General features: G+C 38.9%; 1 pseudogene; it reads right to left on the bottom strand.

Annotated features, from left to right (window-relative positions):
- Positions 1-17,324, bottom strand: part of LOC148522667 (uncharacterized) — a 360,297-nt pseudogene that overhangs the window by 322,542 nt on the left and 20,431 nt on the right.

Here is a 17,324-nt window from a genome sequence, read left to right as displayed (position 1 = left end):
AAGAGAGGTGAGTGCTGCAGTGAGGGGAGGTAGGTTTGAGGAGATTTGAGTGCTGCAGTGAGGGGAAGTAGGTGTGAGGAGAGGTGAGTGCTGCAGTGAGGGGAGGTAGGTGTGAGGAGAGGTGAGTGCTGCAGTGAGGGGAGGTAGGTGTGATGAGAGGTAATTGCTGCTGTTAGGAGAAGTAGGTGTGAGGAGAGGAATGCCATAGTTAGATGTGGGAAGAGGTGAGTTCTGCAGGGAGGTGAGGTGTGAGGAGAGTGTAGTGCTCAAATGAGGAAATGTGTGCTGAGGTGAAGGGAGAGGAGCAGAAAGGGAGAAAATAAGTCCTCCTGAAGAAAAGAAGAAGGAAGAGCTGGCCGCAGAATAAGCGTAGGCACCGCTGGCCATGATGCAAGAAGCTGAGAACCAGAGAGTCTCTCCAAGCACCATGGTAGGCGGCTTCGGCTACCTTAACTTATTTAACCCTCCCTAGACCACCTGTATTATTGGATTCTAGGCCCGTGGGCCCAGTCAGTTGCCAGGCTAGTGGTGATTGGTAAGACGGCAAAGAGCCCATGCTCCTGGTAAGTGATCCTAGGCATTAGACCCAAGACACTGTCCTAATGTTATGTCTACAGCAGTGGTCGAAGTGGAAATTTTGAAGTGTGGGTATGGAAATCTCAGGGGGCTCAGGATTTTGGCCTGCCTAAGTAAAGCCCGACTGATATTTCCATACCCACACATCAAAATATCCACTTTGACCACTGCTGTAGATATAACATTCCGGGCTGCACTGTATGGTGTGATATGTGATGGCTGAGTTAGGTGATGTGGAGTTAGTACCATGTTATGTAACATCATGTATGGGAGGGGTGAGTCATTCTGCCTCTTCTCCAGGAATGCTCCTTACACTGTGGCACACTGGTAGGAAGTTGGATGCTCCTATGAGTCAGTACACACTATTGCTGTACTGTTTGTGTGACATACCAGAGCTGCCTGCAGTCACCCATGAGCACATCCTATTATCTATGGAAAGACTACACTTCAGGGAAAACCATGTATATACTACACACAGTATGTGTGACAGGGCTGGCAGCCCTCAGCATGATTACTGTGCACAATTACTACATGCAGGTTGTGTGACAGGGTTGGCATCCCTCAGCATGATTACTACACACAGGTTGTGTAACAGGGCTGGTGTCCCTCAGCATGATCACTACACACAGGTTGTGTGAAAGGGCTGGTGTCACTCAGCATGATCACTACACACAGGTTGTGTGAAAGGGCTGGCATCCCTCAGCATGATCACTACACACAGGTTGTGTGACAGGGCTTGTGTCCTTCAGCATGATCACTACACACAGGTTGTGTGACAGGGTGGGTGTCTCTCAGCATGATCACTACACACAGGTTGTGTACTGGAGCAGACCATCATCAGCCTGATTACTACACACTGGTTGTGTGACCTGGCTGGCAGTCCTGAGTCTAATTACTTAGAATTTTTAAGAAATTACAAATATAAAATTATAAATGCAAGATTTATGATTGGAATATTGAGTGGCCATTAATGTTTTTTTTATTGTAATGATTACTTAGGTCTACTGCTGTGTGACATAATGTGTATAAGGAGTGTTACTGTGTTGTATAATGTGTATAAGGAGTATTACTGTGTGACATAATGTGTATAAGGAGTATTACTGTGTGGCATAATGTTAATGGGCTCTGGGCCTGATTCAGAGCCGGACGCTCTGACCAGAGTGCTCGCTCTGAATCAGGGCCAGCCTATCTAAAAATGGAGCGGCCTCCTGGCCACTCGCATAGCTGTGGGTGACCACCCACAGCTTATGCGAGCGGCCAAAAAGATGGTTGCGATGGTCAAGACCATCACGATCATCGGGCTTGTGACGAGACCCTTGTGGTAGGTTCTCATCTTCCGCAAGCCCGGAGTGCTTTGGCTCTATCAGAGCCAAAAACACTCCAACTGGGGCCGGACCCAGACGGTAGGCATTCCCATGGGAATGCCTCCATCTGGGCAGCAACGCCCCCGGCATGCCCACCAAAGGGGGCATGCTGTCACTCACTATTGACAACACGCCCCCTTTGGAGCAAGGCCCATAACAATGGCTACCCTGTCGTTATTTGGGTCTCACGCATGCGCATGACGGAGACGCCTCCATTGTGCACATGCGCATTTGGGTAACATCGACCCACTTGCGAGCGTACAGTGCTCGCGAGTGGGTCTGAATGAGACCCTCTGTGTGGCATAATATGAATGATCTCTGTGTATTAAGGTGAATGGGCACTACTGGGTGGTGTAATATGACTAAGGGACACTACTGTGCAGTGTAATGTGACGAAGGGGCACTATGTGGCATCATTCAAATTGAGGTACTATTGTGTGGTCATGCACCTTCCTAGGGAGACCACAACTGTTTTATTCAGTGCACTCCCCCTGCTTCTAATATGGATGGGGCACCAATGCTCTTTATGTACACAGGGTACCAAAATGTGTAGTTACAGCTCCGCTGTGCCGTACTGGTCTGGTATGTTAGAACAAAGAAGAGGAGTGAGCTAGACACTCAGCTCAGTAGCATGCAGACAGTGACCATGCAGTTGGTGGTGGTGCTGCTGAGAGATCATGGGTGGGGGAATTGGGGATGAATGAACAGTGTGGCAGAGGTGGTAATAATAACTAATATGAAATAATAACTATGTTGAGTCTGAGGTGGGTAGGGGGGCTAGTTAAGGAGCCATGCGTGCTTCAGACAGATATATTGACTTAAGTGCATGTGTGCATTTGCTGAGCCGTAGGGGGGAGGTGGACTGAGTTCTGGCTGAGGAGGAGCACTGTGTATAAGTGACTTCACACTTCAAGTAGTCATTTGCTGAACTGAGTGGGGGTGGCTGAAGGGGGTGTAGTCAGCACCTCGGGATGTGGTTAGGTTTAGAAAGTCGGGGGGGGGTGCTCCAACATTTCTCACAGGGTGCTGGAACACCTGGAGCTGGCCCTGGTGATAGGAGTAGTGACAGGCTGGGTCTTGAGATAATAGAGACAGCAGAACAGTGCAGAGGTGATTGGTGATTGTAGTACTGACATGCTGTGTCTCTTATCTCAGTACCCAGCCTGTCACTACTCCTTTCACCAATCACCTCTGTACTGCTCTGCTGTCTCTCTTATCTCAGTACCCAGCCTAACAGTGCAGAAGTGATTGATGATTGTAGTAGTGACATGCTGTCTCTCTTATCTCAGTACCCAGCCTAATAGTGCAGAGGAGTTTGGTGATAAGAGTAGTGACAGGCTTGGTACTGAGATAAGAGAGAAAGCAGAGCATTAGATAGGGGATTCATGATAGCAGTAGTATCAGGCTGGCAGAGCTGATTGATGATAGGAGAGTGGCAGCCTGAATATTGAGACAGTAGAAACAGCAGAGCAGTACTTAGATGATTGGTGGAAGGAGTAGTGACAGGCTGGTTACTGAGATAATAGAGACAGCAGAGCAGTATAGAGGTGATTAGTGACAGGCTAGATACTGAATTTATAGAGAAAGCAGACCAGAACATAGGTGATTAGTGAAAGGAGTAATGAAAGGCTGGATACTAAGATAATAGACACAGCACAGCAGTACAGAGGTGATTGGTGATAGAAGTAGAGATAAGCTGAATACAGGGATAAAAAAGACATCAGAGCATTACACAGGTGATTGGTGATAGCAGAGTAGCAGCATGGATATAGAGACAGTAGAGACAGCAGAGCAGTACAGAGGTAATTGGTGATAGTAGCAGTGACAGGCTAGATACTGAAATAATAGAGAAAGCAGTGCAGTAAATAGATGATTGGTGAAAGGAATAGTGACAGGCTGGGTACTTTGATAATAGAGACAGCAGAGCAGTACAGAGGTAATTGGTTATAAGTAGTGACAGGCTTGGTACTAAGATACAAGACAGCAGAGCAGTACAGAGGTGATTGGTGAAAGTAGCAGAGACAAGGTTGGTACTAAGATATGAGACAGCAGAGCAGTACAGAGGTTATTGGTGAAAATAATAGAGACAGGCTTGGTACTGAGATAGGAGACAGCAGAGTTGTACACAGGTGATTGGGGATAAGAGTAGTGACAGGCTGGGTACTAAGATAAAAGACAGCAGAGCAGTACAAAGGTGATTGTTGAAAGGAGTAGGGACAGGCTGGGTACTAAGATATGAGACAGAAGAGCAGTATAGAGGTGATTAATGATAGGAGTAGTGACAGGCTGGGTACTGAGATAGTAGAGACAGCAGAACAGTACAGAGGTGATTGGTGAAAGTAGTAGAGACAGGCTGGGTACTGAGATAATAGAGACAGCAGAGCAGTACAGAGATGATTGGGGGTAGGAGTAGGGACAGGCTGGGTACTGAGATTAGAGAGTCAGCAGAGTATTACATAGGTGATTGGGGATAGGAATAGTGGCAGGCTGAGTACTGATATAATAGAGACAGCTAAGTATTACAGAGATAATTGGTGATAGAAGTAGTGACAGGCTGGGTACTGAAAAAAGTGTAAATAATTGTCAGCATAAACTATGGAAAGATGTTTTAATTCTCACAAATAATTAAGGTACATATCCCTTATATATGTATATGTAAAAGCATTTTAGAGAACTATGACAGCTTTTAAGATATAGGGGTCTATTTACTAAGCAGTTAGGAGACAGAGTGAAAAGTTATAAGAAAGTGATAAGGTGCCAACCAATCAGCTCCCAACTGTCATCTCACAGCCTGTGTTTGAAAAATGACAAATGGGAGCTGATTGGCTGTCACCTTATCACTTTCTTATCACTTTTCACTCTGTCTTCTAACACTACTTAGTAAATAGACCCTATAGAGCTGCACTGATAATTTAAAGACTACCCTGTTTATGGCCTGGGGGTTTAAATGATTTGCCAAGAAACAACAAAGGAATAGAAAAGTGTGTAAAGATGCAGAAAGTCTTCTATAGGCAGTACCATCTAATGATGACGTTGCCTAGCAGGCATTAGCTCCGGAAATACATGACTTCCTAAGCTGATGTATGCAGTCACATTGCAGTTTTATAGAACCATTTGGGGACTGTTATGCTGTGGGCATTTTTATACACATGGAGATGTTTATGTATTGTACTAAATCTCTAAAAACCGAAAAGTTTTCTGGGATTAACCACATTTTTGTAATTTTTTACATTACTCCATAACGCAGTGCTTTTGTTCTATTGAGTAATAATAAAATATTTTACAAGAGGTTACTCCACAAAACAAATGATAATATACTTCTGATGGCAAATAAAAGTTTTGCACAGAGTCAAAATGACACTGTCTTGCATGTTAAATTGTATAAGGGGATTATTACAGTAAAAAATGATCATGCTGTTACCCTTAACAAACAGTTATGTACATGTTTCTAAATTAGAAAACCATTATGTTTAGGTTATAATAACATATCATTTGTTCCCTTATGTATGTGCTATAATCTTCATGCATTTATTATTGTAGCACTTTATATCTGAGGCTTACAATATATTACCTCCACAGTGCTTGTTTTTATCCTTAATACAGCAGTTTATATCCTGCTGTTAGTATATTTTTCTCATATATGCCCTATGATCCTTATTGCAGCACTATCTATTAGAGGATGTAATGAAATCCATCTGCAGTGCTGTTTTTCTCAATGCTGCACATAATGGCTACTGTAGCTTTCAATACGTAGCCATTCTAATTGCTACCAGGTGACTTCTAAACCTCAAAATACAAATACTAACATAGTGATATATTATTAAGTGCTAACAGTAACATTGTGGTTTTCCCATAATTGTATATAAAAGTACACTCACTACATACATGTACATAGCCCTTTGGGACTGTAGGCAAAAATCCACAGTAAATGTGACACAAAGCTGCATTTACTAGCGATTGCAAAAAAAATTTATGTAATTAAATTGACCCTATAAATAGAATCCCAGGACTAAGAGCAGCTGCTGGAAATCTTTATTGGATAAAAGCCTATTTCTCCTAGTAGTCCCAGCACCTACATGAGAAGAACAGCTGTATAACACAGAGCTCAGTCACTCCATAAATTGCATCATCACCTGCACAGACCTCAAATATTTTTTTATCACTTTTTCATACTTGTTCCTCACTTTCCTCATTATATTTTCTGTTCTAATATTTCACTAATATTTTATTTTAATAATATCTTCCTTCCCTTATACCATGATAGTGAAAAATTATATTTACAAATACATAAATAATAATTTCAGACAATTTTGAGGGGTTTCACTATACATATTGTTTATGACACAACACTGATGCAGGCGATAAACTACAGATGTTTCTCCTCTCTATTCTTTAAAAGTATTTATTTATATAAAACACTTCTCACATATAGAAAATAAAATCTCACTTGTAAAAATATTAAAGTGATACAAACTAACTCAAAAGTTATTCAGGCCTTCACATTGAATACTTGTCTAATTAAAAACATTATATTTGTGGTATAACACTTAATACAATCATAGTTTCACTGTGTGACTTCTCTGATGTCTAACAAGATGTGACTTATAGATGTAACACTTGCTGCATTCAGAGCATGTAAATGGCTTCTCTCCTATGTGACTTCTCTGATGTGTAACAAATTCATCCTTTCTGGCAAAACACTTGTTGCATTCAGAGCATTTAAAAGGTTTTTCTACAGTATGAATCCTCTGATGGATAACAATATTTGACTTGTCAGTAAAACACTTGCTACATTCAGAGCATTTAAATGTTTTTTCTCCAGTGTGATGCCTCTGATGTATAACAAGATATTCCTTTTTGGTAAAGCACTTGCTGCATTCAGAGCATGTAAATGGCTTCTCACCTCTGTGACTCCTCTTATGAATAACAAGATATTGCTTTCTAGTAAAACACTTGTTGCATTCAGAGCATTTATAAGGTTTTTCTCCAGTATGACTCATCTGATGTGTAAACATTTTTGACTTTTCAGTAAAACACTTGCTACATTCAGAGCATTCAAATGGCTTCTCTCCTATATGAATCCTCCAATGTACAAGTTGTGACTTGACAGTAAAACACTTGCTGCATTCAGAACATGTCAATGGTTTCTCTCCTGTGTGACTCTTCTGATGTCTGAGTAGCAGTGATTTAAATGTAAAGCATTTGTCACACTCAGAGCATAGATGTGGTTTCTCTCTTATGAGACTCATCATGTATTAGATGAGAAACAAATTAGCTGTAGAAGATTTATTCTATCCAGAAAATGAAACAGCTTTTTGGGAATCCTGAATAAATTATGTCTTTATATTGCTTGATCAGAGAAAAATTTCACTTTTTATACAATCTTCTTATATTCTTATTGGAAATTATTCTCCTTATTTCTCCTGTAAAACAAAAAAAATAAATAGCATAAAAGTTATGAGGTAAATTTACTTTTATAGTATTAGCATTATTCTGTATAAGAAACATGATGTCTATTTAAGCAAATTAACAAAAATGACCCAGTCATTGTTTTTATATTTGTGTACAGTATGTAATCAAATTGCTATATCTCCATTTCCAGTTAGATGTGCAGCACAGAGACCTCTAACCTCCTGCAGCAGATACCATTACTTTTATTATACTCAGAGTCTTTCAATGGTTAACATAAACATTGTAAACTGCTCATACTGTGACCATAGAATGAGCAGATTATACATTACTTACTCCCTGCACTGACCATAGATGGGTAACACATGCTACCGATCCTGTCACACCTACTGTCAGCTGATGCACCAGGATGCCGCCATTATCTCTGCATACACCAGAGGAATGGGGATAATGGGACCATCTCACAGTCACTCTGTTCAGTGTGATGTGTGCAGATGAATGAGTGGTCATTGTTTTGTTGCAAACCAGGTAGTTAAAGGGTAAACATTTTGTGTAAGAACCTTGGGTTGGTTTAATGTTAGAGTATATAATATATAATACAATCTGGAGAAAACTATTTGGACATTGCATGAGGCCAAGTATCTCATATTTTGTAGTACCAACAGAAATACAGGATACTGTGGGTATCTGCAAAGGAAGACCTCAAAAAACAAAATATGTTTTAAAGATAAATCAATTGTATTATCACAATAAATAGCTAATGTTCAGATATGATACATATATGATCCCATATTTTAGTAATTACTAAACAAAATGTTTGTTTATAAAGTTATGGGACAACTAAAATATTCTTTCTGCTACATATATGGCCCATAAAATATTGGTGATAGAGTATTAATGGTCATCCATAAATTTGGTAATTTAAAATGATTTTACATTAAATTTTGGAATGCTACATATATATCTAGCTATACTTTGACACACAAATAATGTTGAATTATATAAAATAACAATATCTAGATATTTTAGGTGCTTTTGAAGAGTCTTCAAAAAAACCATCCCAAGACAAGTAAAATATCCACAATGAAACATTCCACTTTAAATTTCCATAAGTCCAAAAAAGTTCTTACTTTTTAATAAGTTAGTGATAGTTAGTTTCTCCTTAAGGATTCCGTACTTCCTTTTGTTCACTTTGAGGGAATTTGTTTTTTCTTCGTAAACAAAAAATGACAACATATGGTGCAATATTGTCACATCAATAAATATTAAGTGAACCAATATATCCCACTCACATGTGAATTACAAAATTCAAGCACTTCACAGCTAATGGATGATATTGGATTCTCACTTCCCATGATCACTTCTATTCATGGTTATGAAAATCCAACTTTGTTTCTTATTTTCTTATCCAGCTGGATACTAGTGCTGTTATGGTTTGGGACATGATCCGGGAATGTTCATTACCTCTCCCCGCACTGGTCTGACTCCAATATGGGAGAAGAAACAGCTCATCCGTATATGACTCTAATATGGGAGAAGAAACAGCTCATCTGTATATGACTCTAAGGGCTAAGCAAATAAGAAACAATGTTGGATTTTCATAACCATGAAAAGAAATGATCCTGAAAAGTAGGAATCCAATAGCATACCTTGATTGTGATGTGCTTGAATTTTGTCATGCACATGTGAGTTGGATATATTGGTTTGAGGAAGACAAAACAAAAGACAAAATCCATCAAAAGTGAACATAAGGAAGTATGGAATCCTTAAATAGAAACTAGAAGATATGTATATATATATATATATACCCATGGCACAGCCTTGAATCAAGTTTGGAGGAAAAATTGGTTATCATACACAAAATTATTGTTATTCCAAAGCAAGTCAATTAAATGAAGTATAATCTCAATTTGTGTCCTAACATAATTGCTCTCTTGTTGTAAAAAATGTGTTTATAAATATAAGGCCCATATAATGCAGAATTATAGTGTATAGATTAGTAACATCGAAAGTAAAGAGACAGCAATCATCAGGAAGTTATGGTAGTGTACCCAGTTATTCAACAGACTAGTTGTATCCAGGAGAAATGTAGGTTGGTTTTTGATTATTGTTTGAAGCAAAGAGTAATTTTTGGACTCTTGTTCATTTTGGAGTGTGCTGGTTGGGTGGGATTGTGATCCCAGCCCAGAACCCGGAATGACACATGGTGGTTGTGGAATATAAGGTATGTTGTTATATTGCTAATTTATCCTGATGACAATATAATTAATATATTGAAACATTGAAAAAGGATCTCCGCTTCTGTGATTTTATAATATATGCCCAGAGTTACATATAAAGTACCAGTCAAAAGTTTGGACACACCATCTCATTCAATGGTTTTTGCTGATTGAGAGAATGCCAAGAGTGTGAAAAGCTGTCATCAAAGCAAAAGGGGGTTACTTTAAGGAATCTAAAATATATTTTGATTTGTTTAACACTTTTTTGTTTACAACATAATTCCATATGTGTTCTTTCATAGTTTTGATGTCTTCAGTATTAATCTACTATGTTGGAATTAATTTAAATAAACAAAAACCATTCAATGAGAAGGTATGTCCAAACTGTTGACTGGTACTGCATATATAATTAAGTATAATATAATTACCTCACTGTGGAGATTCCTCCATATGCCTATTTCTTACTTTTCCATCTGTCCAGCTCTCCAACCATCAACTTGTCGAGCAACTCTTCCTACTGCTCTCAGTAGCCTGATACAGCCTATTTATAGCCATTCCTCCCCAACTCTCTCCAGTAGTTCCCAGGATGACCAGAATGAATGCCTACACTGGGAGGTGACATGTAAATTAGGGTCTTATAACATTAGTACATTTTCATTTAGCAAATCATCTTCCTGTGCCTAGCTACTTGTCTTGTAAATGAGGTGTAAATATTCCTAAGGGCACTTACTACAATAGGAAATGTTAATTACATCTTAGCATGGGAAACACCTTGCATTCTATTTGGAAAATAGCAGCCTCTAACATCCTGTTATGTCACCAAAGGAACCTTTTGTTTATGAGTTGCCCATTGTCCAGGCAAAGTATCAGACCTGTTCTACATATCAACAGGATCTTCAGAAAGATTTACTGCTAAACTATAACAAAAAGCCTTCTGCTGTATATATGTATATATATATATATATATATATATTCCAAAGGTCTCTCACTCAAAATAACATGATTACTTAGCTGATTGCCCCCACTGAACTGATGAGATATATATGACTTTGCAAAGTGTGGCACTCCACGCAATGAACACACAGGAAACGGCTTGTAGAAAACGGTTAACATTTCAATGCATCAGCATTTTCATCAGAACAAATTCACAGTGTAAAAAACATACCTTATATACATAAGCATAATCACCCAGTGATAGTCAGCATGCTTGCGAGGGCGCGACTGCACGCCCGAACTCCGGCAGCTCCCTGATGACGTCATCACGTCGCTCCATGAGTGACACATTCCCATAACCATAGCAACCCAGTAACAAAATACACAGACTAACATGCAACAAACAAACAACGCTGCACCATACATATTGCAATGATGTTATCAACATTAAATACATTAGCACTCAGCAAAGTATAAAAGCACTACATATGTTCCATCTACTCACATCTATAATGGCACATATCATGTCCATTATAACATCCAAAGCGCTGGCTGTACCAATAGATATAAAGACCTAAGGCATAGATCTAGCACACTCACATGTACCTATTACATCAATTCTACAGAAATGAACTTAAGCCAAGTTGCTCATTAAGTCCTCTGGGTGCCATGGTACCCAGGTGGTGTATCCACCTAGTCTCATGCTGCATTAGCAATCTACTTCTATTGCCACCCCTGGATAGGGGGGGAACGTGATCAATCATACGGTACTTAAGCACGGACAAAGCATGCCTAGCACTGGCAAAATGCCTTGCAACAGACTGATCGCTTCTACCTCCATTGATTGCCGTTCTAATGGCACTTCTATGTGCAGCCATGCGTTCCTTCAATGCCCGCTCGGTCTTGCCAATATAGGAAAGACCGCACAGGCATATAATTTGATAGACTACATATTGTGAATTACACGTGAGTTTATGCCTAATGGTATACCTAAAGCCCGAGTGAGGATGGTAAAAACTGTCTCCAGGAATCATGTATCTACAAATGGTGCACGTACATCTAAAACATCCTAATTTACCATCAGACCTATTATCTGCCATGGGAACAGGGCTCGATATATCTGCTTTAACAAGAATATCCTTAAGACTACATCCACATCTATAACATGACATGATGCGCGTGTCATGTAGTTTTAAATCATGGTCTGTTTGTATTATAGGCCATAGCTTTTTAGACGTTTTGTTGACATCACGACTATTGCATCTTTACTGCAGCCGACAGCCATATACCTTGATTCATTGATGCAACCATGCATACGGAGCCACCCACATTACCTTTTGGATACGTCAACTTTACTTAGGAAATTGATTGAACTCCCTGTATATAATGAAGAAATTTGGCTTTGTAGCCTGGACGTGGGGAGCCTATACACTATTATCCCTCATGAGGAAGGTCTTGCAGCTAGTAGACAGTATTTGATGAATCATCCACTGTATCAAGGACCACAAATTGATGTGGTTATTGAATTGTTATATTTGATTTTGACACATAACTTCTTCCTCTATGACAATAAGTATTATTTACAACAGATTGAATGTGCGATGGGGTCCAGTGTGGCCCCATCGTATGCGAATCTGTACATGTTTGTAGTAGAGGATGAAGTGTTTTTCAAACAACAGAATATTGCTAATAGGATTGCATTCTACGTGCGTTATATTGACGACTTGTTGTTGTTTTGGTTGGGACCCAAGCAGGACCTGATTGACCATATTGAGTCACATAATATCAGTGATAGCCCAGTGAAATTTACGTACAATATTAGTAATGAATATGTAATTTTTTTGGATGTAAATATTTCAATTAAGCAGGGCAAAATTTCAACCCAATTGTATCAAAAGGCCACTGATAAAAACAATCTACTTAGGTTCGATAGTTGCCATCCTAGGCTGCTAGTGAAGGGGCTACCCTATTCCAAATTGATGAGGATTAAACGTATCACATCTGACCCACAATTGGTTGAAGTGGGGATGGATGATATGATACGTAAATTTATTGCTAGGGGCTATGACCCTATAGAGTTGGAAACAACCAAACAAAGGGTCCTTAACCTTGATAGAAACGCAATCTTGACACAAGGTCAGCCTACCAATAAATCTGAATGTGTACCATGGGTTAACCAATATATTTGCAATAGTAGTTATGTCAACAAAATGTCTAAAAAGCTATGGCCTATAATACAAACAGACCATGATTTGAAACTACATGACACGCGCATCATGTCGTGTTATAGGAGATATATCGAGCCCTGTTCCCATGGCAGATAATAGGTCTGATGGTAAACTAGGATGTTTTAGATGTACGTGCACCACTTGTAGATACATGATTCCTGGAGACAGTTTTTACCATCCTCACTCGGGCTTTAGGTATACCATTAGGTATAAACTCACGTGTAATTCACAATAAGTAGTCTATCAAATTATATGCCCGTGCGGTCTTTCCTATATTTTCAAGACCGAGCGGGCATTCAAGGAACGCATGGCTGCGCATAGAAGTGCCATTAGAACGGCAATCAATGGAGGTAGAAGCGATCAGGATGTTGCAAGGCATTTTGCCAGTGCTAGGCATGCCTTGTCTGTGCTTAAGTACCGTATGATTGATCACATTCCCCCCATATCCAGGGGTGGCAATAGAAGTAGATTGCTAATGCAGCGTGAGACTAGGTGGTTACACTGCCTGGGTACCATGGCACCCAGAGGGCTTAATGAGCAACTTGGCTTAAGTTCATTTCTGTAGAATTGATGTAATAGGTACATGTGAGTGTGCTAGATCTATGCCTTAGGTCTTTATATCTATTGGTACAGCCAGCGCTTTGGGTGTTATAATGGGCATGATATGTGCCATTATAGATGTGAGTAGATGGAACATATTTAGCGCTTTTACACTTTGCTGAGTGCTAATGTATTTAATGTTGATAACATCATTGCAATATGCATGGTGCAGCGTTGTTTATTTGTTGCATGTTAGTCTGTGTATTTTGTTACTGGGTTGCTATGGTTATGGGAATGTGTCACTCATGGAGCGACGTGATGACGTCATCAGGGAGCTGCCGGAGTTCGGGCGTGCAGTCACGCCTTAGCAAGCATGCTGACTATCACTGGGTGATTATGCTTATGTATATAAGGTATGTTTTTTACACTGTGAATTTTTTCTGACGAAAATGCTGGTGCATTGAAACGTTAACCGTTTTCTACAAGCCGTTTCCTGTGTGTTTATTGCGTGGAGTGCCACACTTTGCAAAGTCGTATATGTATATATATATATATATATATATATATATATATATATTATATATACACTGCAAGAGTTTGTTTAAACTTTAATGAAAGTTTTTCAGAATCTTCAAAAAAATATTGTTATATAAATACTAAATATGAGTTTCTTAGACATATATAAATAGTAAAGTTGATGCCTAGTTATGAATTTCTATTTTAAAGGAAAATGTTCATGAATAAATATGTCTTGTATAAAACCAGCTTTTCATAATGTAGAAGTCTATAATATGTTAATATGTAATATGTTAAGGTGAGATCAATTACCACATATAAAGGACAGTCTATAACTATTTTAAGAAATTATGGTTTGACCAAAACTTTAAAAGTTTAATCTACTGCAGTGGCAAACACCATACAGCGCTAAGATGAAACAGGCTCCCTTGAGGATCCCCATAGCAAAGGCAGAGGATACATTTTTTTACAGTCAACACCTTGAGAAATCACCTAGTAATTGAACCTTAAAATAGACCAAATATTTGCTTCACAGAGATCAAGAAGCAGACATATCTCATCATTAACTGTTCAGAAGAGACCTGCATTTTGTCTTTATGGTAGGCTTGCTACAAAGAATACAGTAGGAAAGAACTAAGAAGACCCTTGCTCTGACCAAGGAACACAGGCTGTGGACATCAGTCCAATTAAAAATTTAATAGTTGTAATTCCAACTGCTGTAATTTGCCACTACCAGTGTTATAAGGGAAGTTAACAATTTTCTATTATGTAGCAAAACAACACATTAACTAGTAACTTTCTACTTTACTACTTAAATACAAAAGATCTTTTTTGAGATTGTTAAAAACTGTTTGGCTTTGGAGTGTCCTTTATTGCACATTAAAAAAATAACTTTAGTAAAGGTTAAAAAGGTGCTATTAGTGCTAGTGATAGTAATGCGATGCTCCTGCTCCATTGACTGTATCATGTTTGACAACAGGAGTAATGATAGTTGAATTTCCAACTGGTGATCGCACAATTATATAGTACAACATAATGGGGAGATTTGGGATAGTGTTTGGCAGAGTCAGACACCCATGGAAGTGCCCCCAGTTTTAGTAGCTTGCTATAAAAAAGTTGATAATAAACCTGACAAATGCAAATAGGATTAAACAATTGTTTGGATAGTGTTAGAAAGTATTAACACTGAAAAATGACTTGTCAAGATACCATAATTTGGTCTATTATTCAAACATGTTTAAAAACATTAAGGATGCGCACAAGGGCATTGAGGCCACTCGTGCCACAAATGCATGTGCCACAATAGACTATGGTGCACTTTGACCATGGTAGTGGCTCTCCACTCAGTCCTATGGAGATGCAAATGCCCATCTCCAATCACGGCAATGCATCTCGCACAATGCGTAGCACGATTGCTGTGCTACAGGCAAGGATGTAGCTGGGCATAACTGTATGTATCATGTCTAATAACTATTTTTACATTATTACCTTCTGTTTTATTTCATATATGTAGTGAAAGGTTTTAACAGAGAGGGGTCTATTTACTAAGCAGTTTTAGGAGGAAAAGTGAAATGAGATAAAGAACAAGCCAATCAGCTCCTAACTGCCATGACACAGGCTTTGTTTGAAGAATTACAGTTTGGAGCTGATTGGCTGGTAACTTATCTCCTTTCTCTTTTTTCTTAACACTGCTTACTAAATAGACCCCAAAGGGTGTATGCATTTGCAACCTTACACTTGCATTAGTATATATCCCTGTAAGCTGTGGAACTACACATGCCAGCAAGCCCTGATACAATGTATTCAAATTTTGGCAAAAAAGACATAGCAAAGACATACAGCACAAGTAGAGATGCATGGGACTTGGTGTCTTTCTCGCACTAGGCATCTTGTGCTGCATGGTGGATTTAGGAAAGTTGTATGAGACTACATCTAAATATAATATTCAGATTCAAAGAGTAATATGTAAACTACTATAAATGAGCTTCCACAGTGATACCCTTTTATTTGTAGTGTCCTGGTGCATAAATATACTATTATGGACCTGCAACAAAGTTACTTCTATATATATACCACCAACTGAGAAATCTGTCATTGTTTTTTGAAAGACATATTTAATTGTTGGTATATTATATATGGCATAATACACATGCTTTCTGTGTGGAGTCACTCCCATTTCTTGCACAGAGTAATATGTAAGATTATATGATGGAGCTGTCACCTAGATACCCTTTATATATACTAACCTGATGCACCGAGTAATATGTAAGATACTATGAAGGAGCTGCCACCTAGATACTCCTTTATATATACTAACCTGATGGACAGAGTAATATGTAATATACTATGATGGAGCTGCCACCTAGTTTCCCCTTTATATATACTAACCTGATGCACAGAGTAATATGTAAGATACTATGATGGAGCTGCCACCTAGATACCCCTTGATATATACTAACCTGATGCAAAGAGTAATATGTAAGATACTATGAAGGAGCTGCCACCTAGATACCTCATTATATATAATACTAACTTGATGCACAAAGCAATATGTAAGATTATATGATGGACCTGCCACCTAGATACCCTTTATATATACTAACCTGATGCACAGAGTAATATGTAAGATACAATGATGGAGCTGCCACCTAGATATCCCTTTATATATACTAAACTGATGCACAGAGCAATATGTAAGATACTATGATGGAGCTGCCACCTAGATACCCTTTATATATACTAACCTTATGCACAGAGTAATATGTAAGATACTATGATGGAGCTGCCACCTAGATACCTCTTTATATATACTAACATGATGCACAGAGTAATATGTAAGATATTATGAAGAAGCTGCCACCTAGATACCCTTTATATATACTAACCTGATACAAAGGGTAATATATAAGATAGTATGATGGAGCTGCCACCTTGATACTCCTTTATTTATACTAATCTGCTGCACAGAATAATAGATAAGAAATTATAATGGAATTGCCACCTAGATACTCCTTTATATATGCTAACCTGATGTAGAGTAATATGTAAGAAATTTTAGTGGAGCTGCCATCTAGGTACCCCTTTATATATACTAACCAGTTGTACAGAGTAATATGTAAGGTACTACAATGAAGCTGTCACCTAGATACCACTTTATATATACTAACCTGATGCACAGAGTAATATGTAAGATACCTACTTCCGGGTATTCCTCCCGGTCACATGTGATATGAGAAACCAGTGTCCACTGGATAGTCAGGTCGCATGGTATGCACATTGTGAGAGACTATATTCTATTGGTTCATCTGGTCACATGCTATTTACATTGTGTCATCCACTTAGCTGATGAATCCTGCTGGTTTCTCATACCACATGTGACCGAGAGGAATACTCGGAAGTAGGTATTTTAGCAGAGAGCCAAGGCTCTCTTTTCATGCCGGGGTGAACAAGCCCTACAGGCAAAACGCGCATCCTCGAGCGGCACAGCAATGGCAATACACGGTTCTGGTTGGGCGGTGCATATGTCAACCACTTCTCTA

Source organism: Taudactylus pleione, unplaced genomic scaffold (assembly GCF_031769625.1).
Source record: "Taudactylus pleione unplaced genomic scaffold, aTauple2 ptg000145l, whole genome shotgun sequence".
Taxonomy (NCBI): domain Eukaryota; kingdom Metazoa; phylum Chordata; class Amphibia; order Anura; family Myobatrachidae; genus Taudactylus; species Taudactylus pleione.
The sequence above is the reverse complement of the archived record's forward strand: the minus strand, read 5'-3'. Positions and strand labels throughout refer to the sequence as shown.